This window comes from Phaenicophaeus curvirostris, chromosome 1, assembly GCF_032191515.1.
Source record: "Phaenicophaeus curvirostris isolate KB17595 chromosome 1, BPBGC_Pcur_1.0, whole genome shotgun sequence".
Taxonomy (NCBI): Eukaryota; Metazoa; Chordata; class Aves; order Cuculiformes; family Cuculidae; genus Phaenicophaeus; species Phaenicophaeus curvirostris.
Genome location: NC_091392.1, coordinates 73,708,363 through 73,734,591, shown reverse-complemented (window position 1 = coordinate 73,734,591; position 26,229 = coordinate 73,708,363). Strand labels below are relative to the sequence as shown.

General features: G+C 41.9%; 1 protein-coding gene across 2 annotated transcripts in view; it reads right to left on the bottom strand.

Moving 5' to 3' along the window:
* STK38L (serine/threonine kinase 38 like) overlaps positions 1–21,194 on the bottom strand; it is a 50,677-nt gene extending 29,483 nt beyond the window's left edge. The window contains exon 1 of one of the 2 annotated variants that reach the window (XM_069862957.1): positions 21,109–21,194. The gene's annotated coding sequence lies outside the window, so the exon portion shown is untranslated. The other variant, XM_069862967.1, reaches the window with a different exon arrangement.
* Between the last annotated feature and the right edge of the window lie 5,035 nt (positions 21,195–26,229).

Sequence of the window (26,229 nt, the reverse complement as noted above, 5' to 3'; positions counted from 1 at the left end):
TTTCAGAAGAAAAAATAAATACTATGTTCCTACATAATTCATGTTTTCAGTAGTATCACCATTCACAAGCCTCTATTTTATTTGTTATGCTACCTGAAGGAAGCAACATTCCCTGCCAAACACAACAAATCAGATACTTAACATGCAGATTCTCCTTCTTCAACGTTATTGCCAAGACCAGATCTTTCTGACACCCTACAGTTTTTACAACAGTCCCCATGTGAGAATGGAAAACGAAATAACAAGAGTGCAACAAGCTGTCACTGACACTTCAGCATTTCATTTACCTCATTTATATACTTCATTTCCTTTAGTTGGTTATTCATTCCCTTGTATGCATTATATTCTAGCAAGTTTTGCTACTTTAAAGTTACAGAATGAATTACATTTGTTCTATTTAAGGTAGCAGTAAGAAATTGAGTAATGTTAGCCCTGTTGGAACAGGCTTTGCTATTTAAAAGCAAAAAGATGTTCAAATGTTTTAGCCATTTTAAGTCATTCTTCCTTTCCCCATGGAGCTTCTGGGTGAGTTGCCCATTATAGTCACAGCTAAAAGCAGAGTATGTTCCATGGCTCGCCCAGCCCCAGCTCATAACCCAAAAAGAGCAGATGCTCCCAGTGCCTGGCCTGCGTGACTCTGAGAAAATCCTGAGGAGACATTCAGCCACACAGGATTCAGGGATGGAAATGCTGCACGGGTTCTGCAGCCTCAGTGGCTGCTGCGCTTCTCACACGAATGATACCAGGGAAACCCAGGAGACAGCAGGGCCCAGAGGGTAACTTCGGGTGTCAGTGGCTGGGTCCAACATGTCCCTTAAACTCCAGAAGGGCTTTTTACCCAATGCATCCAAGTAATAGATGCTTTCTAAACAAAGGAACTTAGGTTTCTATCTTGGGGCAGACTCCTAAACCTACAAATACCCCCAAGTATCAAGAAGGGGCTCCAAGAAGACTAGGCAACACCCCCCTCCAAAAAAATAACAACCACCACCCCCAGGAAAGGCCACGGTTGCGTGCACACTGTAAGTTGGCATTAGCCAGTACTGTTTCTGAAAGACGCCGTCCCACTTTCCCTCAAACCATCTGTTTGTTTCTTTCCTGCTGCCACTCCACGCTTTGTGCCAGCACGAGAAGCTGCGTAACCCAGATTCGTGAACCACACCAGGCTAAAACAGTTTCTTTTAAAACAGTTTTGATGAGGCTGCTTTCCTCTGTGCTGGTTGAAAGGAGCCATCCTTTCCCAGGCTGAACCTGTTCGTTCCTTCCCATGGAGTTTGTCCGAACGAAAGACGTAAGCAACAAGGCCTTGCCTCTTAATTTGGCTCACAGAAATTAATCTCACAAATCATCCCAACACACCCACAGTAATGATAAGGAAATATTTCCTAATATGGAATAAAAACTGAATATTGGAGTTGTGCTGCACTCCAGGATTTCCTGCTATTCAACAAAGCCGAGCAGCAGAAGCCTCCCATGAGCTGTGATTCAGTTCTCTGCTACTTTCAATGAGTAGCAAGGGTGGCTAACAAACACAAATTCATTTCCCTGATGGGAAAAGACACAGGCTGGGTGAAACTACGTATGTATATACAAAAATATATACATAGGACAATATAAATAAACTATATCTATACTTATATAGAATATATGCATTTTGTTTTCTTCCTTTTAGGAGTTAATCTTTTGTCCACTTCAAGTAGCAAAGTAACTTTTGATCCAAACATCATAACTTTTACTTTCACTAACAATGGGAGACTAGTCACCCAAAGTCTAGAAGCACAAATCCACTAATACAGTCACTTCCATCTCAGCTGCACTGGCCTCCATGTTTTGCAATACAATTACATTCTTTATGCTCTACTATCACTATCTCTGTCTCAAAGTTAAGAATACAGTTTGAGATATCCTGTACTTAGAGCACTCTCAGCACTGACTGACTTGCAGCAACATACCAAAATTTTTATCATCTCAGTACTTTCAAGTAACTCATTTTATTTTCTTTACAGAAGGGTTTAAGACAATCCAGTCATTTTAGTTTTAGCAGTACCGACTCAAATTGCTTTACTGTGCATGTGTGTGTCTGCAAGATAGGACTCCCCCACCCACCCCATTAACCTCATGTAGGGAGAGGGGTGAAAACACGAGGTTGTACTCCTGCTCCTTCAGCAAGGATAGAGGGCTAGAGCTAGGACACAAAGGGAACAGAGGTGCTGGTGCATCCACACACTGCTATGTCTTCCAAAGAGTGCTCACAATATAAGGTCTGCTCAGAACAAAACCCTGTGTGACTAAAGGAAGCACAAGACACAATGAGGGAACTAGACTTAGTCCAATCCAGCAATCCCTTTCTTCCCAGAGTTTTCCATGGCATCCAAATTGATGCATTTTAATTTATTGGCAACAAGAAAAATCAGTAGCTTGCTGAAAAGCTAACACTGCTCTGTAGTGAAATAGCATTTCATGGCTTGCTTTAGCTTATATGCATTTTTTCTTTTTCCTGGCTCTTCCTAAGTTTCATAGCGCTGCAAATCTTTGTCCTCTTAGAAGTGTCTAAAAACAGGAAGCTCTTCTATCTACTGAAGTAATTGCATTCCTGTGCACTTGGGCATTTTCTCAGCTTTTAGCAGGTACTTGCAGCCAGGCATATTCAACACAACACTGTTTTAAGGTCTGCTGAGTTAATCAGCATAAAAAAGCCCATGCAAACTATTTTGGTCAATGACCAAAAATCTGCAATCTCCTCAGCTACTGGTTTTCCAGATAAAATTATGCTCAGGTCTAACAAAAGAGATGACCCACTCCAAAACATTTACAACTGCCTAGAAGTAAAACTAACTCACAGTGGAGGTCTTTTGTGGCCAAGAGACAAACTTAGGACAGAAGGAAAAAATAGGAGAAGGAGTTTCTAATGTGGCACAGCATAAAGTTTCCTTGGAATAGTAACACATTTTCAGCTGTGATCCTAGAAACTCTGCTTTCTGATTTTAGGGATGCTGTTTTCTAAGGAGCCTTGGTAAAAAGTAGCAGAGAGGGGACTTCATCTTTTGGAACTCGGAGAGACTTTTGCATCACGGAATGCTGGAGGAGAAGAGAGCACTTAGGTTCATTCTTCTTATCTCTGATGTGCGTTCGAATCCTGGATTCTTGCTAGGGTCTTTTTAGATCACATCAATCAAATTAAGTATAGTAATTACACAGGATAAGGCTGTATCAGCAAAGGCACTGACTGCTAAACGAGATGTCAATGACTGGCTATGGCCTGTGCTGTGCCTCCAGCCAGGGTTAATGAGCACAACAGATCCCTCTGGCCTTAAAAAGCTGCAAATGCAGGTAGTGCATCTTCTTAGTATGTGCAATACTGGAGAACAGATGTTTGCCCAGTCCAATCCCACTACAACAGCTCATTTTTTCAACTATGATTTTTGGACAAGACAGCTGTGGGCTGTCAGTCTATCTTGATGAGGCCCAGGACACAGAGAGGTGAAAAGATATGTGCAGTGTCTTGACAGGAGAGGAATACAAGATACTGCCCTCCTAGTATCTGAAGCTGGGAAGCATATTTGGAATGGTGGGGATGAAGCCGTGCCATAGTCTTACCACCAAACCATCAAGCTCTGGCCATTGGTACCATGGATGGAGAAAGAAATGTTATTTAATGGAGGAACCATAAAGACAACATCTGATCCCTACAATGATTACAAGGACAACTGAAAAGAGAAAGCATTACCATTCTGCTTTATCACACTGTTTCAAGGAAGAATAGTCAATACAACTGTGGTTTTGCATTTCAATATTGACAGAGGATACAGGAACAGAGGATATCTGCTTAAGTTTCTATGAGATAATAAGGCTGCATGAAGCTGCTATGCTGCAGTTAAACATGCAACAAATTTGAAGACTGAAGAAGATATAAATCTTAAAGAGCCCAGCTTCATGTGTGTTCAAGATGAAATTGATTATGGCAAGAATAAGAGAACAAGACATCAACTTCTATAGGAGCAAACCTTTCCCACCAAGAAAGCCTTCAGAAAGGAACAGCCTTGTAGCACGTCCTGAGGGCTAATCATGCCCTCGATGGAGAAAAGGAACAAGACTCATCAGTGAGGAGGAGTATTCGGGGAACATGGGTCATTGCATACAAAAGTACAGGCTTTATGGAAAAGTAAAATGAAAAGCAATACTCGTGTCCCCGCAGAACGGTTCTCACTGGTCGTTTTCAAGGTGTAAGTCTCTATTGCCTTGTGAGGTGACCAAGCGTCATTCTTTCTTGGATTAAGCGTCCATTTCATTGTATGTCAAGCAGTGATGAAGACACATGGAGTTACCTCCAGAAAATTCAGAAAAAACCCCCAGAAATACCAGGTTAGTGCAAACAATGTGTAATGATGGAGACTGGTGGAGTGGCAAGTAAAGAGGTCTTTCAGGCAGTGATCTGAATTGCTTGACAACTTGGATGCAACCAGCTATTTCTCATAAATAGTAACCAGAGAAAAACCCAAATAAGCCATAGGAAGAATGAGATCATTTCCACTTTTGAAATATTATTTAATGTTAACATTTCCTTATGGGGATGGGCTCTGTGCACAAGGCCCTTACAGAGAAAGGACAGACATTGCTGCCAAGTTCTGTTTCAAGGAGTCTCAATGCAAGTCTATGAATTGCTGCTTAAAGAGAGATCTGTCCCCCTCTCACTTTGCTGATCCATTCAGTCCTGGCCACAAACTCCTACCATTTTCCCTGATAATACAGCCGCAGCCACAAGGTCAGTTAGGTGAACTTGGCAATCTGACAAAACTAAGCTACCAACCACCCCTGCACCGCTCTATAAAGGAGACCATTCTTCCATAAAAATCATTGAGTGATTTTGTCCTACCTTCCAACTATATAACTGCTAAATTCAGAGAGAGAGGGGTAATGAAACATGGCTAGGCACAGGGGACAAGGTGAGGAACAGTACAGTCCCTTTCACAGGCACTCAAATTTGGACTACATCCAAGTAGAGTTTGGATACACTGGGATGGGGGGACAGGACTGCCATTTTTCAGAGTGGCCAGCTAGATCAGATTGGGTACCCAGAGCCCAACTCTGGCAACTGTTAAAGAAACATGAACTGTTACCAGAGTCACGTTCCCATTTAGAAATGGGCTGATGATGAACATGGCTTTGCAAAGCCTTCAAAAGCAGGCTATGACTACTTTCTCATATCCTTTTTACTTTAAGTTGCAAAAATAAGGAACACAATTAACTTGATTTTGATGAAAATGGTTAATGCGAGGCTGATAGTGATGAATACCTATCTCCTAGATGGCGTATCATACGCTGCCCTTTCATGAATGACCCTACCTATACTTACAAAGGCTAGAAAGGGTTTGTACTCTGCGCTGCTTATGCTTGCTTCAGAAGCCATAACAAGTGCTCCTCCTGGAGCACTGCTTCTTTCTTGCATGCTGAACAAACCCAGTAAGGATAACCAAGCTCAAATAGCAATGCTGATGTGGAGCAGAAATCCATGCCACGGAGCAGTCTGACATAATTTCTGCTTGAATTTTCACAGTTTTATGCTCATCCAAAGCATGCTGACAGCAAAGACTAAGAGCACAGCCTGGTGCTTGATCTACAGTAACACACCAGGAATATTCACCCGAAGGCCCACTCCAATTCTCACACATTCCTTAATGACTCTCCTCTCATTCTACTCAAATAACTCTACCAGAAGTTACCAGCTAAGGTATTCCCAACACAACATCTAACAGTCACTTGAGGTGCAGAAATCTTTCTTCAAAACAAAAACTGATTAAATTCCTGGTATTTGCCAATGATGCAAGTGTTGAAGTCGTCAATATTTTGGGTTTCCTTTTCTAATTGCAGATGATGTAGGCACAGAGGAAGGATGCTCTTGCAGTAACCACACAGGAAACTGTATTAAGCAACAGATGATTCTATTTTACTTCCCATGTGCAAAAACAAACTCTACAGAAAAGAAAAAAAATTTACTTTGGGCATGCCTCGTTACCCTACATGAAAACAAACTTACCATACCTGTAGCTAGCAGATCATGTTTGAAGGCTTAATGATATGCACAAAAAAACTGGGCTCTTCAGAGGAAAAATGTTAAAGCAGTATTAAAAATTTATTTATTAATGCCTTCGGAAAATTCATTACTTAATCTGGTCTCAACCCTTACGAGCCACGTGGCCACTTCCTTGTTATTGGGCTTCTCTGAGCTGTCCATCTCATCAGACTGGACAACTAGTTAACTACTACAGTCGACTGCAGAAGAGGCATTAACCTGTATACTGTGGATTTGGAAAGGTGCTGGCAGGTTAGCAACTGAGAGATTTTTCACTGTTCTGGGGACAGGGTTGAATGCTCATTCTGACTTCAGAATCTTGAGGAAAATATATAGGAAAAGGCAACAGAAAGGACAATTGAATTATTAACGCACTGCAAGTGGCCAAGTTTGGCAATAGCGTTTCCAAGTCGAGCTATGCTCAGCCTTGGCAAAATGTTGCTATTGTGAATCCAGGGGAAAGCGTACGTTTGAATGACTCCCCAGTCAATGTTTGCACATACTGTTGCTCATGTGCAAATAACATTAATCAGCTGTCTCTTAAAGTACTGATAAATGGACAACATTTGGAAAGTTTTACCAGTTTCCCAGCAGAGCTATACATAATATCAGGAACGTAGTTTGTCACATTGATATAACACAGGGTAAGAGAGAATACTTCTCAATTTCACGAATCACTAGGAAGCAGCTACTCTGCTGCATTCTCTTCAATTCTGAAAATACAGAGCACTAAAAAAAATTAGAGAGAAAGGAGCCTACTAATGTAGTAATGGCACAGAATCAAAAACATTTACATATGTGATTCCTTAGATGATTAATTATTTCTTCAATTGAGCCTTAAGATACATTTCAACTTGCCCTCAGTTACAAGAGGAAAGCCAAGTAAGATCCCTTATTTTAGAAGCACCCCTGGCAGTCAGAAAATGTCTGTGCAAAAAGCTAGCACTTTTTACTCCACAGATCATGCCCCAATTGATATTGAGCCCTACCTAGCCTAGATACATAATAAAATTTTCATTACTCTCAGCGGGTCCAAGATGATAACACAGGGACAGAAGCAAGATCCAGAGGCTAGTCTATATATATATAACGTTGGGGTTTTTTAATGCTCTTGAGTAAAATCTTGCAAAATAAATCATTAATAAAATAAATTATGGCAATTTCAGCAAATCCTGAAAGCCCAGGGAAACTGTTCTGCTGGCACCCTCAGAGAGGGAAGGTGTACCTTCCCCCTTCCCAGCAGGCCAAAGATGCCAAGGTCTTTTGGGGTTGTTATCAAGCCTCAAGCTGCTTTCCTCTCCTTTGGGTCAATCCTCATCTTCTTCTAATGAAATGGAGTTACAAGCTTTATTCTGCTGCCCTATGTAATGTACTTGTCTCCCAGCTTTCAAACTAATTATGTTTTCCCCCTCTAAAATATTTTCTACCAAAATCTTGAGGTACTGTGCAAAACTGAAACATAAAGCACATCATCTTGGTAGAGTAAGTCAGCAACTGTATCAAGTTTGGCTACAGAGGAAAGTGAACGAACCCAGATTCAATCCCATGAGGACTCTGAAGGCGTATGACAAGAGAGGAACTTGACCAGAGAACCCTGTCTTGTAGCAAATACCTACAGCGGTCTGGGAAACAGACCCCTTCCAATTCCACCTGTTTAGTAGTACAAATACATCCAAGATAATACATAGGATTATATAGCAGTCTGCAAAATATGAGGACAACCTGATTTTGGAAACAGGGAAAGCAAAGCACAACAAAATTAATCAGAGCCATCAAAATAAATAATAATTGGAAAAAAAAAGTCAACTGTGCAGCACCATAGCAGCATCTGAAGCACAAAGTGCAATTTGCAGAAGCTGCCAGGAACCTGAAGGATAAGCTGAGAAAATGGAATTGCTGCATTAGTCCCGACTCTCACCTTGATTTTAGTATTAGTCAGATCAGGTCAGCAGCAGGGCACAGCAAGCTGTTTCTCTGGCAGGCCCTCATCCAGATACACATTTGAAAAATAAAATGCGTGCACTTAAGGAACATAAAAATGTTTCACGGAATCCTATTTTTAACACTAAATGGCACAATGAACTATGGGAAAAACTAGAATTACAGCAGGAAGCAGAGAAAAAGCTTGGTTGACCTGAGACTGGGTTTTTTTAGACGTGCAACTGCAGAGGAGCTCTGTCTACTTACAGTGCTGTTTACACAGGGCCCAGGGGCTTTCACAGCTGCTATTAAGGAAGCACATTCTTCACAGCTTCTGGAGAAAAACAAACTAATTCTGACTATGCTGTCGGCAAAACAAAATAAGTCTGTGAATTCGTAAGCTTTTGCACGCACCTGCAGGGATATTTTACTAAGGTGAAGCCAGCAGATTTTATTATTGTCAAAATTTAAACTGCCATAGGAAACTACTCTGAAGTCAAAGAACAGTATGAGAGCATAAACACACAGCTGAGGCTGCACAACAAGACTATCCACCAGGACCTTGCTCATGCCCACCTTCTTCTTGTGAAAAACATCAACTTCCGTTCCACCAGCACTGGCAGAGTCCTAAATTAGTAACCCTCATATAAGGTAGAAGCAAACACCTCCTAGTGCTTTTCCATCTTCACTGACTACAGAGGATGGTTAAAATTACTAACTGGCTTGGACATGTGATTTTTAAGCACCCAAGGGTAGGTTGATGAATTCTGCCTGGCAGCTGATACAATGCCAACTCTCATCATGACGAGGGTACCGGGACTTAATCTTTGGATTTAGCAGTTTGCCTCTCCCAATTGTCTCAAAAGCCAGTAACTGCTGTCCAGTTTCTCAAGCAATTTAGAAACCCAGCTTCATCAAATAGCAGTCCTACAGCAAATGGACGTGGCTTACAGTTAAAACGTGTTCCAAGGGCCAAATGAAGCAAACAAAATAGGTGCCATCCCCTCCCCATCCCCATGTTTACTACTGAGCACTCTCCAACAGAGGAGGAATGGACAACTGTCTGTAATGTGGATAGACACAGCTCCCACCAAGACAATTTGAATCCAACTGTGGTTTGAGCATCTTGTCTTGTTTACATCATTTAACTATGGACACCTCACAGAGAGTAAAAATATTCTTCACTAAGAAAGGGAGATGAAGATCTGAAGCTTTTAATATAGTGTTTGCTAAAAATACCTCTTTGGAGACATCCTTTGCCAAATAAGTGCCAAAAACTTCAAAGGCTGAATTATAATGTTGTAATATTTGTAATGCAAGTTTGTCATATTTCTTGTGATGCACGGCTGGCAGTCAGAGATGGCATCTTTCAGCTCAAAGATTTGGTCCAGGCAATAACTGGAAATAGCTCTTTGGTGGCTTATGTGAAATGAGTCAATGGATCTCAGTCCAGCTCTCAATAAATTAGGCACCACATCACAAAAGCATCTGCAAGAGTCACTTCCTTTGTTGATACCATTTGAAAGGCCAAGGACTGAATAACGTGGGGAAAATGAATTATCCTCCCTCAAAATAGCACATTCCTTCAAAACATAAACTGCTTTTACCTAGCATCTTTGGTGAAAGTATCCCAGTGTGTTCCTACAAAATATAAACTCAAAGTACTTCTTCAAGCAATACATGTAGCCCCACACTTTCTCAGCAGGAAGAACCAAGACCTGCTGATTTCCTATGTGCCAGGGCCATGCAAAAAGCAGAGCAGACAACAGGAATACTTCTACCACACATGCTAATAGCATTTCTGCTTTTTGAAGCCCATAAAAGTTTACAACCTCCCAAGTATTTTTCTTTAAGAAAATTTAGCATACAAACATAGGATCACCTTGAACAAACCACTCAATATCAAGGACTTAAATCATTAGAAATATTTGCCTTGTCTCTTGCCAGCAAAGGGGTGCCCCTTTGCCAAGGCAAGTGATATAAATTAGAAAACTAAGAAAAAGTAACAATATTTTCAACTCGGCTTTAAGAAAATGGAGTAATTTTAAGAGGACACAGATAATCTCGGAACAAAATCTTCGATCGTGAACATCAATCTTCATTTCTCATAATAAATTACTACATCCCCACAAATCACTACATAAATTCCAGTGAATTAACTTTGCTAGAAAGCAAAACTGTACAAATATAATTTACAGCAGTAATTTTGAAAATTCAGTCAATCATATTAATTCATTTAAACTTTGCTGCATTTGGATGACAAATTAATTCAATATAAATAGCATTAGATGATAGGTGCTGCTCAATGAATTTAGAGATGGCAAGAGAAAAGAAGGTGTTTCCTTCAAAGAAGAAAGGCCTTCTGAATTTTGGTGCTTCATAAACAGCTCCTAAACTGATCGAATAATGCCTGTGAAGTACGCAGGGTGAAATGCAGTCAGTACCTCAATGAGCATCAGATCTTTCGATATTGAAAAAGCACTTATAAAAAGATCTTGGCACATTTATATATCCTCATCCTGCCTGTCACTTCAAAAAACATTATAGGAATCCACAACAGAGGCTGGATTATCTTTTGTTGTTCCCCTCTTGCTCAAAGATGATGAGAATTATACCACCAAATTCAATGAGGACAGCAGATTTAGCCTATCAACAAGAGAGACTTCTTGCTTAGAAGCAGTGTTGACTGAAGTGCCAAAGACAGGCAAGAATTACAGCAAAATTCTTAAATGCTTATTTTATTCATACATCAGTCATTGACAAATATTAAGACGCCATTAATCTGGAAAGCCATTAGAATGCATTCAGTGTAGCTTCCTTGCAAAAAATAAGGTTCACCAAATTTTATTTCCTTTAGAAGTCCTACACTCTTGATCAAGCACAAACTCCATTTCCAATCTACCTAAGGAAGAGAAAACAGGAGGGAAAAAGCATAAGCAGGTGCAGCGCTTGCTATATCACAGGCAAAAAAAATAAATCCCCTATTTCCCTCCCTAGATGCACACATATAATGGGAGCCTACTTCTGTAAGCGACTTCATTTTGTAAATCTGATGCTTTGTTGACAAGATGATCACCACCCCTGAATAGAAGGAAGCTGCACCCAAAGCACAGATTCAGACGTTCCAGACAGAAGTCTGGCCTTCCATCCAAGACAAATATGGAGCTTAATTTGCACTGTTCTTACTGGTGGTTCATTAATTTCCAATATCTGGAGAGGATTTACTTTACGATTCAAAGAGAAAGGAGGTGGGCGGACCTTACTTAACCAACATCTTTGTGGCAAAATCCAGCCTTGTCTTGGCAGGCAAGACGGGGAGGGAAAGCACTTAGATTCCACAGTGGCAGAAGAAAATTTCATCATGCAACTCCATTCTTCAACTGCACACAGGCAGATGCAGATTCACTATCGCTATCTAATGACCTAAGTAAGACTACAGAAGCTTTTATCCTCTTAGTTTGTATGGCAGCGTTCTGTAAAGGTGACATGGCTGTTTCAGAGCACTAAGACAAAAGAAAGAAGAAAATACATTTGTGCTGTGTTTCTCACACTGAGAAAATTACAGTCAAACAGAAACAACAAAGACATTGTCAAGACTGGTCTCAAAAGTGAGCTACATGGAAAAAAAGACGAACACTAACAGGTTTCAGTACTTTTTTCTTTTTAAAGAGAAGTAGTATAACCAAAATTGTCATCATAATTCTCTTGCAGCCTTTGCTCCCTAAGCAACACACGCTCATCTCATGTCTGGGCGTCAAAATCTGAAACTGAGATGATTGGTCTGTAAACGAAACCAAAATTAGCTTTCTAAATATTACTGCCTATTTAATAAAAAGGGCAGAGTGAAAAATAGCTAAATTACCTATCTTTATTAGAATATAACGTTTTGTCCCCAATTACCTCATAATTACTTCCCTTTTCACTTTTTTACTTTCCATGACTCTTTCAATCCTTTCAAACCCAGTGATCTAAAGTGTGCATGAAAAGATGGACATCCATCTAGTAATATTTCTCCTAAATGTTGCTTTTCATTGTAAATATTTTTACAAGACAAAATGTTATTTTGCTTATTTAAACAGGTGATGGGCAAGCATATTTCTTTATTGTACCTTCTCACAGTTTTGCATCTTACTGATAAGTGAAGGCAGCAGCATTTTTGGCAGGCTCCAAGGATCCTCTTTACTAGTTTCCCGCAAAGGTGTTCAGCAAAATTATTCTGTCGGCAGCCAGCCTACAGTACAAGCTGTGAGCAGCAGCTGAAATCAGTGGTGTAGGTCAGGGTATGTTCAGATACATGAAATTCTCTCATCTCTGGTTTGGGTGATATAACATTCATCTGTTTTTGCTGAACACTGAAAAGGATTTGTCCTTCTTTTATCATCTGTCACTACACAATTGGCTTACATGTCTGTGAGTAAAAGCAAACAGTTAACATGAATCAGATGCCCTCTGAGATTAAATAAGGCTTAAAGGTATCCAAGCGTAAGCCTAAGACTTTGGAGTTATGAATGAACCATAGCTGCTAGAGATAATGCTTTCAGTATGAACTTGAAGCAAATGGCACTATGACAGCAGGGGACACGGCAGGTTGTAGTCATGACACCTCCTGAAAAGCCAAGTGGAAAGTTCCTTTAAGTGACCCTGCAGTAATATCAGCACCACCAATATTGAACGAAGGACTTGGGATCAGATCAATTAAATATTGCCTAGTCCACTAACACACCCACGGTCTGAGATTCACAGCACTGTCTGGAGGATCTATTGTATCAGTATGGCATTCATTTCACACTCCCCACCGTGACAAAGCCCAGAGCAGTAAATCTTGGAAGACAAGAGGACACATCACCATTCCTGTCACAAGAAACTTTGATACAAGTTCACTTACATCCACATTACATTCCAGATGCAACCAACCCTCAGGAAATGCCAAGATTTATATGCTCAAACTGAATTCCTGGTATACATACTATAATCCTGACCTGGACAGCTCCATCTCTCCTCATATTGCTACCACACCAGTACGGCCAAATCCCAGGTTTTCATCCCACACATTTGTTCTCCTGTAACACTACCTTACTCAAACGGCCTCAAATCTTTGGAGACAATTTTGCATTTCCTTGTGCACATGGGGCTCAGTGACTTCAGCGTGTTGCTTCCTGTTCAAGGAAAGGATGAATGTTGCCTGTAAAAACTCCTAATTACTGAGAACCAGAGCTGGTCAAGAAGTTGTGGATGCTGTGACATTAAGAAGCTAAAAAATTTTCCAGTTTCTTTGAAGGTTTGCCAGCAAAGCTTGAACATCTAATGCATTCCACTTCACTCTTTTCCATTTTAGGACTGGCTCACGAAAAAAGACAGGGAAGGAAAAGAAAGGAGAGGAAAAAGATGTAACTGGAAAAGGAGGAAATCCCCTTCTCTACTCCCTTCATTTTCCAAACCAAAACAACTAATTCTTTTTCCAGATCTTTATCTACCTTCAATGTAAAAACTGTTCCCAAAATCTTATAATAAATTACCTGTAATTAATGTTCTTACCTGAAAGTATTCCTGAAGATGATTGTTCCGCATACCCCAGCTTATCCTAACTTAGTAATTTTGAACCTGTGGTCCATAGACACTATCAGTGGCGTGTGGCTGGTCAATGGGACCAGAGTGCTTGTTAATCAAAGCTGCATGACAGTCTAGGAGTGTGTTGTGCCTTGACAGAAGTCTGTGGTTCACTGGACTTGAGAACCACAGCCTCAACTTCTGTAGCCGCCTAACCGCTCTATGGCTTAATAACTCAACCTCAGAGACAGCTGTGACACTCAGATTCAGCTGAAGAATATCAGGGTGAGCTTCACACAACACCAGTTCCACACACATCTCTAAGCGCACATTAAAGGTCAATTATAGTCATGCTTTATACTGCATACATGTTTTTATTTCCCTTTTTGAGGATCCCCCGCCCTCCCATCACTAGATGTTTAATGTAAAGCCCATATTCTGTCTGCGCTTTGGGCTTTTCAAATACATCAAAACGAGTCTCTGCTCAATAGGTTTTTATCCATCTTAGTGTCATTTTCCATCGCTCAGTTCACTCAATTTCTATTTGGAATGATTCAAACCCTAAACAATTTACAGGAGATTATTCTAGGTGGTTTTAACATAATTCTTCTTCTGACAAGAAAACGTTCTAATTGCAACTTATGCAACTTACCCAGAGTACAAGTGGGCTACAATGCACACATAACACATACTTTATAATAACTCTCTTTTTCTGTTAAATGAAACTCCCTGAGAATATTAACAAGACAGAAGAGGGTAAGTCTCCACAGAATAATTAACTATATAAGGGAACTGATCTAATACACTTAAATATTAAATGGTCATCTACATACTGCTCTCACAAGAAATTTGAAAGGTGAATTTGAGAGCCCCTGTCTTCTTGCCTCTCTGCACTTAGGCATAACTTCCTAAGATGCTACCTATGTCTGTTAAGACTGGGGAAGGACTAAACAATAAGTCTTAACTAGAAAATGTATTTACAATATAATCAAGGTTGGTTCATTTTGTCTTCCCCTCCCCCCACCCCAGACTAGAATGCAAATATTTCCTTTCCTACAGCATTTGCAGAAATAAAGTTATGCTGTAACTAATTACATGAAGTGAAGGAAATAATTTATTTTAAAGTGTGGACAGTCAGCTTAATTTAGTAAGAGATATTTTCTTTAGGCACAAGAAAGCTTTTGATTTCCAGAAATGAAATATATCAAGTCAGTCATGGAGAATATCAACTCACCTGCTCAGAATTCTTTACCACTTTAGTAGACTAACCAAGCACAAACAAAACCCACTGACAAAGATGTTAATGACACCAGAAGTGACACAATTCCTTTCTTTCACCTTGACAGTCAGAATTCACTGTGGTGCACTTAAGTGCTTTTCAAGACAAGCCCCTATTATCATCTGCACCATAAAACTACCTTACTGGCTAAGTAAGTCTCACCCAGTGTATTTGCTACACAAACATCTATTAATCAAAAGCCATTACTCCACTAAATAGGAATGTGCTTTAACAGTTCCACTGTTACACGTTTGTAACAGACACATCTTTCATTGCTGTCTGATTGCCTAGTACCCCATAGAGAAGTTCCCATGCAGAACACTAATTTCAATTTTTAGTTTCAGATGTTAATGCTTGTTAAATTATACTTTTAATTATTCTCCATATTCAGTTTTTACAGTTTGTAGAAAAACAGGTACTCCCATTAAATCTTTACCTTGTAATTGAATCTGTTCCTTCCTGCTCTGCCAAACACTAAATACCACACAAAACAGAAAAATCCCATTATCTTTGCCTTCAAGAAAAAACAACTGCCTTTAAACAATGCAGCACAATGGTTTTGTCAGTGGAGGTACTAATATAAGCTTTCCTCTTCATTCAAGACTCAGCATGCTAAAAATTAGTGACATTTTAAGTGGAACAATTCTTTCATCCCTGGGCTGATGCTTGGCTGGCATTCTGGTTAACTCCCTTGCAAGGCACCAATAAGAAGGAAAGGCTGGGAACACATTATGCAACTATTGATTGTAAAAAAAAAAATAATTAAAACAGATTTTAAGAAACGTCTGTGATAAATGCTTATCCTATATATAAAGCAAAACAAAATGTACACAATGCCATTGGACTAAGGTCTGCTATTTCTAGCTGACCACTTTGGCAAAAGGGAATTCTTCCTGAAAGGTTTGTCGCGTTCATTCTGGGAAGAAGTAGAGAACTTCAGCCTGCGAGCTGCTCCTGCCCTTTTCACATATGGGTTCAGGTCTAGCTAATGAGCCAAAGTGTAGATCAGCACGGGAAAATAAAGGGGACATAACGGGCTACACCCATGTCCTGTCACCCTCTCCTCTGTGCTCAGTTGTGACACGTGGAAACCTAAGATGGCTAATTTTAACTTCAGTTTCAAACAGTGGCAAAGGGGGCTCTGTGGCTAGGTAGTCTGCACACTGGCTGGCTTGCACTAAATGACCCTTCTGTGGACAACGACAGTTGAATCCCAAAAGTTATCTCAATTCAGCTATAAGCAGGTGGAGTCTTTTGTTTAACTCTTGCAGTCATAATAGCACTGAGGCTCTCTACCAAGAGAGGCTATAGCTGTTCTGGCATTACACAGCAGCTCAGTCGGGCCTCTCGGAGTTAGATTGAGCTGTACTCATTCTGGAAAAAAAAACCCTAAAGTAAACTAACAGTGATCCATGTGAAAGGTTTGCTTTATTAAGTGATCCCCCACAAGTGACTGGGCTCAGACTGCCAGAAGTGCCAGCAAATTCAAGGTTTGAATTCAAACCTTTTGCCTTTGGAGGCAAATCTACCCTGGAAATGAACTCTGTCCCTGGAAAACCTTTTCCCACAGAGCAGACTCCAATAGTCTCCAAACTGGCAGTGATCTGGTAGGAAGAGGACGTATTTGTCCTTTGTGGGAGTTCTCAAGTGATGCCAATAGAAGTTTGTGGTAGAGCACAAGAGAACTAGATGATTTGTGTCACTCTTTTGCATCAGAGACAAGGAGATGGAGCATAACCTTGTACAAGCAGGGCAGCCCCCTGAGGACACAACTCCCCACTTCTGTCAAGCAACTTTTTGTTGCTTACGTCCTTCTTAACAGCAGCTTGAGGGTAGTCACATCTCTTACTGAAGTTAAGACTTTAATATCCCACCCACCCCTAGTTTAAACTCCTATGTATGGAAGTTGACTGTAACTTCTATGACTTGGCACAACCTAGTATCTTCATTTTAATTGCATCCAACTTATGCACGACTGTATTTCTCATAAGCATTCTACTGCAGTGGCTCATAAAAAGGGCCCCAAGCCAAGTACTTCTTTACAGTAAGGTACCATCTTGACTAAAGTTTTATAATTGTTTGTCTGGGGAGTGGTTTGCTTGGTTTTATTTTTCTACAAAGAGATCTAAAATTTCTTGGCAAGTTTCACAAACGCAGTAATAGTGCCTTACTTACTGTGACATTATACACAACAGTCCAAGAACTGTAAGCTGCTGTCTTTATTATACATAGCAGAAAAATGTCTCATGACTTTTCATCTATTCAAAAGATAATTTTATTTCTTTCCACTTCTGTGGAATGAAATTTAATGAATGCAACGTGCCAAGATCTTCGCTAGGTCTGCAGCTCCTCTACAACATCTTAGTGACCACAGGCTCAAACTCTGTAATCTAAAAGACATAACTAACGTAAGTTGTAACACGACTGAACACAGTTCCTCTCCCCATGCAGATCCCAGTTATCCCTTCATTTCTTCCTTCCTGATCACTCTGCTGCCTATAATGAACTCAATCTGTTCGCGCAACTTTTTCACATCAAACTATTACTTAATACTGCCTGTTCTTTGTTACTAAAAGGTGAATAGTTGTCACTCTTTTTACTGCTTCAGGAGATTCTTACTTTGGTGAAATCTCATAAACCCAGACTGCCATTTTAATCAACCGTTATTCCCTTCTGCCAGGTAAAATTTAAGTCAATTGTTCCTTTGACAATCAAAATCTCATAAATACTCCTCTGAAGCAAGTTTCTTACACTAAAATTCTAGGTATCTGCTTTCTTCATATTCTGTTCAGTTCCAACTCCTGTAAAACCACGTCAGCTAACAAATTGCCAGTTTGCAGGTATAAATATTAAAGATATATGTCATAAATAAAGTTCCAAATTTACCATTCAAACCAGATAGCAAAATCCAATGTGAAAATTACTGAGAAGTCAGAAAAGCAGATAACTGATGCATAAAGATTATTATTTTTCCCGATCCACTGTTTTCCTTTCCTTTTTAAAGCTCTACAAAATATGAAGTGAGAAATCCATGCAAGCCTCACAAAACTACAGAATTTCACATGTAAAACACAGTATTAACCAAGACAACTGCCCATCTTAATGCTTTCCAAGCTGATAAAATTCTTTATGACAAGGAAAAGAAGTTCTCTCCAATAAATGCATTCACCTCCCTAGACCTTGTTTTGGTTTTACTGTTGTAAAAGAAAAATGTTCTATTGTTTCCTCATGCAGATGCAGAAGCAGCGGGACTGCCAAAAGTTATCCTGTAGTATTAGACTACAGAGCTTCAGGACTTTTCATACCAACCAAATGATCAAGTCTATTCTGCATTTGGCAACAACTAACTTCTGATCTTTCAAGAAAGGATCCCCCACCTTACACAGAGTTCACCGCATGCATTAAATAACTCTTCTAATAACATTGATATATACAAAACTAAGAGCATTTATATGTACATTCACAGCATGCACTAAATAACTCTTTGTTGAGCGCATACCCCACATCAGACTGGTTTATCCTCAGTGTTATTCTTCCTGCATAACGAAAGATGTTATTTAGGCACCAGACTTCGAGAAATCCTGCAGCAACCCATCTCAAAGAATTAAATTTGTTCAGTTATTTATCAAACCCACGTTTTCATGCCACAGTAATGCAATTATAACTGATGGCAGGTCTGCTCTAAGTGCAGCTATATGTTGAAATGAGCTGCGAACAAGAGAAGATTAAATGCTTTTGTGGACAATGGCATGCTTGATTTATGTCACTGTCGTTACCCTAAGACACATAAAGCCTCTTTCTAGGGGAGTAAAGCAAACCATTTACCATATAATATCTGCTTAGTAGTCTTTGTGCTGATGAATACTGTATTCAGAGAATTAATTCTTTTCATTGTAATTTACATGTCTACCCTGCACCTCCTAGAATACAAATACCAAAGTTTATCAACTGGCTTTACATTTTAACTAACCCTCAGCTTAAGCTTGGTAAGAAGAGCATTTTAACTAGAATAAACATAGGCTGAGTGAATGCTGAATCTATAGGGAGAAGATAAGCTTTAAAACCAAGAAAAACACATTGCCTAGACAGACACAGTGGACAAAACCAGTGCTTCTCAAACTGTCACTAGTCTCTTGTGGTCACTAAAGGATTCAAGAGAGATCCCAAACTACAGCAGGTAACTTAAATGATTAAAAACTACCCACCATTCAAGCTTCCAGGGCACACAGACAGATGATCCAAAAGGAGGCTACAGAGAAGTCCCGAGAGGCTGGACAAACCTCATCCATATGCCCAAGAAGCTATGCCTACACTGAGCTCCATTCAGTGTACCATCCCATATCATTCTGATCCATGAGAGGCTCACCAGCGACTCTACCAAGCACAGGATCAGACCCTCAGAGGTCAGCACCAGAAGGCCTACACAAGCAGGTCCAAAATGGATCATTTGACAGAAATCCAAAACTTCTCTTCTCCTGGGAATACTCTCTCATTGTGCACCTAGGGCACAGAGACCTGATCTAAGTACACTGCATGTTAACAGCTGGGTGTAGGTTTGTTGTTAGCTCTTTTTTTTTTTTTTAAAATAAAGACTAACTTTCTGCAAAAAAAAGGCAGAAAAAACCATGACACTTGTCTGCTGCAAGTATTTCCTTCTGAATTCTGTTTAGCTAGTGGTTTGGGGTTTTCTTTTCATCTGAAATGTCTGAGACAAAAATGTTTAAATTGAACACACACATATACCACATACAAGATGAGAAACAGCCTAGTTCTAGTTTCACCGAACTATGCAAATTTAACTTTCCCTAATCCAACACACCTTATCACAGAAGCAGGAAAACACGTCTAAGCATAACACAGAAGATAAAACTGCATCAATTCTACTAGATACAGCAACAGATTTCCCACACGCAGTGAGCTGGCCACTGCTTATCACCTCTCAGGTTAGTGGACTCTGTGCTTATTTCTTAGTATTTCAGTTAATTACTCAGAGAGAAATTAAGATCGATAGCGGTTCACGCCTAAGTACCTAAGGGAGAAGGAATGAAAGCTGGTTTTAAGATTTCTGTGTATATTTAAGATTTGTCTGTGTATGTTCAGGCATCTTTTAGGGAACATACACAACAAATCAGTGAGATTTCTTAGTGTTCTACACACTCACAAACGAGATCCCTCTACTTTAAGTGCTTTCAGAAAACTGTAACCAAAACACTGAATCAGCATCTGTGACAAAACCCAGCATCTGTGGTCTCTTTAAATAGATTTCAATGCTCTTCACCGGGGAGCAAGAAAAAACAAAGTGACATGAATATAACCCACCAAATACCTGGGGAGAAACTTTTTACTAAAAGAAGTCAAACTTTAGTGCTGCTTTCTATTCAGAGGCTACACCAAGGCTCATCTATTCCTCTTCTGGATCTTGCAACAGCAAATCAGGTATACACCATGAGCTGACACAACCCTCTAACAAGTGTGTGAACTCATAATCCAACCCAAGATGTTTCAAATTAACTCAAATCGAAGAAAATCAGGAGATACCTCACAGTCCTCAGTATTTAACTTCTATCTTAGTCACCGCACGGCGCCTAAAGATACAGAGCACGAGCGGGACTGTCAACATCATGGGCCCAATCCCAAACTGATTTCATCCAGGGAAATGTTACTAAAGCAGGTTTGGAACTTGTTCATGGAGAGTGGAAAACTTGTGAGGGTTGGTTTGGTCGCTGGCTTGTTTTAAGCGCATTACAGAGATCGTTCTGTCCCTCTGACTGTTTGTTTAATTATTTTTGAAGCGGGCCGGGCACCCTTTGAGCCCGAAAGCCGGGTTATCCCACGGGAACACAACACGGCACGTCGGGATGTACAGAGGCACCCCGGCTCCTCCAAACCTGGGGATAGAGCCACGCAAGGGCACTCCAGCTCCTACAAACCGGGGGATGGAGCCACGCAGGGACACCCTAATTCCTCCAAACCGGGGGGTACGGAGCCACGCAGGGGCACTCCAGCTCCTCCGAATTGTGGAGGATGAAGCCACGCAGGGGCACCCCAGCCCCAGCAAACCGGGGGACGGAGCTGCATTCTCGGCATCGGAGCGGCGTCGGGGCACCCCAGCCCCCCTTCCCGGGGGGACGGGACCCGCTCAGGCAGCCCCCGCTCTCCCAGCGGGGAGAAGCCCCCGCAGGCAGGCGGGAAGCCCCGGTGCCCGCCCCCACCCCTCGCCGGGCTGAGCCGCGGCCGCCCCGCACGGCGCCGGCAGGGCAGCCCCCGATCCCGCCGCCGCCGCCGCACTCACCTCCCGCCGCTCCCGCCTCTCGCCGCCCCCGCGCTGGCGGCACCGGGGGGGGCGGGCGGGCGGGCGAACCCCGGCGCAGCCGCGGTACCGAGCGCTCTCGCGAGAGCCCCGGCGCCCCGAGCCGCGATTGGCCGCGCCCGGGCTGCCCCCGCCCTCCTTCTCGCCCCTTGCTTCCCCTCTCCTCCCCCTCTCCCCGCTCTCTCTTCTCCTGTTTGCTCCTCTTTTTTTCTTTCCCTCTCTCTACCCCCTCCTCCTTCTCTCCCTTCCTCCCCCTTTTCCTCCTCTCCTCTCTTCCCCTCCCTCCCCCTTTTCCTCTCCCCCTCCCCCCTCTCCCCCCTTCCCTCCCCTCTTTTCCCCCTCTTTTCCCCCTCTTTTCCCCCTCTTTTCCCCCTCTTTTCCCCCTCTTTTCCCCCTCTTTTCCCCCTCTTTTCCCCCTCTTTTCCCCCTCTTTTCCCCCTCTTTTCCCCCTCTTTTCCCCCTCTTTTCCCCCTCTTTTCCCCCTCTTTTCCCCCTCTTTTCCCCCTCTTTTCCCCCTCTTTTCCCCCTCTTTTCCCCCTTCCTCCCTCTCCTTCCTCTCTCCCTCCCTCTCCTTCCTCCCTCTCCTTCCTCCCTCTCTTCCCTCTCTCTCTCCCCTTTTTCTCCCTTCTCTCCACCCTCTGTTCCTTCTCTAAAACAGCCCAAAGTTCATCAGGAGCAGCAGCCTTGCCTCCAGCTCTTCCCGCAGCCGCCTGCTCTGGCTCCCCACTGCCGAGGGGGACGCCTCTCCCTTCAGGCTAAGCAGCTGGCTTGAAGCTCGGCTCTCAAGAGGCTCTGGTAGTAGAGTGGCGCTGGAGGGCCTGTAGGTGTGAAAAGAAGGGCACTCTTGAGTCTCCTTAAGATCAACAAGGCCAAGTGCAAGGTCCTGCCCTTGTGTCGGGGCAATCCCCACTTACAGGCTGGGGTGGAGAAAGGATTGGGAGCAGGTCTGGAGAGGACTTTGAGATGCAGGTTGATGAGAAGCTTGACATGAGTCGGCAATGCATGCTCGCAGCCCAGAAGGCCAACTGTGTCCTGGGCTGCATCAAAAGAAGCGTGGCCAGCAGGGCAAGGGCAGTAATTCTGCCCCGCTACTCTGCTCTCATGAGACTTCACCTGGAATATTGTGTTCAGTTCTGGAGTCCTTAGCGCAGGAAGGATCTGTTTAGTGTGAGTCCAGAGGAGGCCGCAATGGTGATCAGAGGGCTGGAGCACTTCTGACATGAGGAGTGGCAGAGAGAGTTGAGGTTGCTCAGCCTGGAGAAAAGAAGCGTCTGGGAGCACCTTATAGCAGCCTTCCAGTAGTTAAAGTTGGCTACAGGAAAGCTGAAGAGGGGCTCTCTATTAGGGGGTGCAGGGACAGGATGAGGGGTAATGATTTGGAGCTGAAAGAGGGGAGATTTAGATTAGATATTAGGAAGAAATTTTTTCCTGTGAGGATGTTGAGGTGCTGAAATAGGTTGCCCAGAGAAGTTGTGGCTGCCCCATCCCAGAAAGTGTTCAAGGCCAGGTTGGATGGGGCTTTGAGCAACCTGATCCAGTGGGAGGTGTCCCTGCCCATCGCAGCGGGGTTGGAACTGGATAATCTTTAAGGTCCCTTCCAATACAAACCATTCTGCGATTCTCTTAAGCTTGTAGATGCCCACATGCTCAAACGGAAGACAGCAGGATTAACTGGAAACAGTGCATTTGCAGGCCTTTTGATTTTACATTCTTCTGTCCTACAGAAGCACATGGGTAACGGTGGTAATGTAGGCAGAATGTAAGTGAAACCCTGCTTTGCTTTTAATACTACCTGATCACGAAACAAACCAGCACCACTTATGGTGAAAGCTGTTATCCCAAGGATGCATCAATAGAGTTTTCTCACAAAGCCAGCTATGCAGGAGTCAAGTCTCTGAACTCAGATTGGAAGAATGAAGAAGTACAATAGCCTTCTGCTTCTGCCTCCACAGGCAACATGTGGAAGCTAGTGAAAGTCTGTCCTAGTCACTTAACTTGATATTAGTTACTGATGAAAAGAACTTATTTGCAGCCACATTTAATTTGTTTTATGTCATTAGTCTTTATAGAGAGACAAGATTCTTGGGGAGTCTGGATGCTAAAGCAAATTTCCTGCCTAGAAATCTTTCAATCTTGGAACCTGTAAATGTATCCACGTTCCCTTTTCCTGCATGCAGAGCCAGAAAATTCACTGGACCTCCCTTAGCCCTGTGGACCTACCCCTTGAGACTGGTTTACAAAAGAATTAGACTTGGTAGATTTGAAATAAGAGAAGTCTAGAACTGGCATGTTTTAACTTGAATGCAATGCAAAAGTGCTTCCTGGAGGGCACTGCCCTTCATGATCTCCAAACTTCATTTCCACATCTGGAGCCTGCTGTAATGAAGTTGTGCACTCACCCCCACTTACCGCGTTGCAATGTTGAAAGCTCAGGCATAACCCAGAAAAAGAATTAGAACATGGGGGGGAAGACACTCTATGCTACAGTAAATAAATTCAAAATAAATTGATTATGGATCTAGAAAACCCGTATTTCACTAAAGCACTTTTCCTAGAGCAAAAGTCTTTCAGAGCCTTTGTCAATAGCAGTGATAAAAGGGAATGACAGACATACCCCAAAGTCCCCCAAAGGAATGGGTACTGATTGTGACTGGAGATTCCTGGCGTTAGAAAGTTTTGATTTCAGTAACTTGCTTCTGTCTGCTCCTCCACTCTAAAGCTGTTGAAGTGAAGCTGGGGGAGGCAAGGGCAGTCTCCGAGAAAAGAAGGACCAGCTGTGACAACGAAAACTGAATGAATATTCACAACATGATGTTACAGTCCCTGACTTGCTGCTGCTGTTTCTTTCGTGGGTCCTGCCAGTGCAGCAGATGACAGGCACTGAAAGGCTGTTGTACCAATGGAAAATTACTGAGTTTTGCTGGCCCCTGCGTATGTACGGGATGTGGGGGGAAGTGGGACAAACTTCTATTAATTTAATTATTTTCATGAGAGGAAAGGAAAACAAATGGTTCCCCAGACTCTGGCACGTAAAGAACCAGTCTCTTATTTTAGGAAAATGATATGTGTCTGCTTACATTGTAAGTTTTCCTTGTAATTCCATGTAACTTTTCTCATAAGTCAGAGTTGTGAGTTTTCCTAGCGCATTTAAAAAGAGGACAACGTTGTAACAATAGCACTGGCTGTTACTTACGAGTTCCATGGAAAAACTAACTATTTCATGTTTCTATTTTTAAGTGGCTGCAAAAGCATTTATGTTAGTGGATTTTCCATTGCAGAACAGGCATGGTTTATTTTAATTTTTTTTTTTTTACATAGCTGTATACATAGAAGGTTATTATAGAATCATAGAATAGTTTGGGTTGGAAGGGACCTTAAAGATCATCTAGTTCCAACCCCCTGCCATGGGCAGGGACACCTCCCACTAGACCAGGCTGCCCAAGGCCACATCCAACCTGGCCTTGAACACCTCCAGGGATGGGGCAGCCACAGCTTCCCTGGGCAACCTGTGCCAGTGCCTCACCACTCTCATCATGAAGAAACTCCTCCTTATGTCTAGTCTAAATCTGCCCCTCTCCAGTCCCTCCCCAGTGTTCTTGTAGCCCCCTTCAGGTACTGGAAAGTCACTATAAGGTCTTCTCTGAGCCTTCTCTTCTCTTGGCTGAACAACGCAAACTCTCTCAGCCTGTCCTCTTATGGAAGGTGCTCCAGGCCCCTGATCATCTTTGTAGCCCTCCTCTGGACCCATTCCAACAGTTCCATATCCTTCTTATGTTGAGAATTCCAGAACTAGATACAATCCTCCAGATGAGGTATCACAAGAGAAGAATAGAGGGGCAGAATCACCTCCCTCGACCTGCTGGCCATGCTTCTTTTGATGCAGCCCAGGGTACAGCTGCCCATCAAGGCTGCGAGCGCACATTATCCATGCAATGAGATCACTACTACTGCAGTTGAAGTCAATGGGACACCTAATGTGAACATAGTTAAACATGTCCGCAGTCTTTGAAGGTCTGCAGACTTAAAGAAAGTTCCAACCAAATGCTCATCCTGAAATGAACCATGGCAGGACCAGACCTGCAATTACTTGCTGTACAGTCAAATGAAGAGCGTAGAGTTGACAGAAATGTGTAAGGTTTTAACCAAAACTGTGCTGCAGCCTCACAGTTATAAACAGCAGTGTTTGCCCAATAACTTCTGTTTGTGTATATTTGCAAGGTTAGCAATTTAGAGGTATAAGAACTTATTCACTATGTAGGACAATCTCTTTAAATTGCCAGGCATACGACTTAGAAAAACGTTTTGAAATACAATTTTGTTCTAAATGTGCATACTTCTACACACTGTATAATGTTTCAGTCCTGCAAGTTAGAACAAGCAGCAAAGTTTTCTGCACCTTCTGCTCAGACCGTTCTGGCTGCAGCATCAGGATACACCCTACACAGCAATTAAAGGCAAAACCAAAAGCCTGAATACCTCTTGTCAAATTCCACTGAACCTCTGAAGCCTTCAAAAAACTTCAAGGAAAGTCTGTAGCAAACCAAAATAATATTTGCCTTGATATTGAAATTCCAAAGACAGATATCTTGTCTCTGAAAGGACACTTCTATGAGGTTTTGACATACATTTCTTTCTTCTGCAGTCAATCGGTGTAACAAATACAAATTGCTGTATCAGGGTTATGCTGGAGACGTTTCTTGGAAAGACTCATTTTTTTTAAGCATGAAAGGTCCTTCTCAGCATCTGAAATAGCCTATAAAATTTTAATTCACAGGAAGCATTACTAGTAATTTGCAACTAACTAATTAATCAATGTAACATTTAGTAATCTGACTGTCCCATCTTGCTTTCTTACTGTTTTTCTATACAATATAAACCTGTTGTACTCAGAAAAAGCCAGAAACACCAAAACTTTTAAGACTGGTCAAGAAATTGTGCAGAGACAGGTAAGCATAGTGCAAGTCATACACAGACTTGCACACAGATTTTGTGATTTTCTTTCAGCTGATGTTGATACTATTTTTAATCCAAATTTTACTTTAACTACCTGATCTGACTAAATAACAAAGGTACATGTTGATACGTAGAAGGTCAGGAAAAACA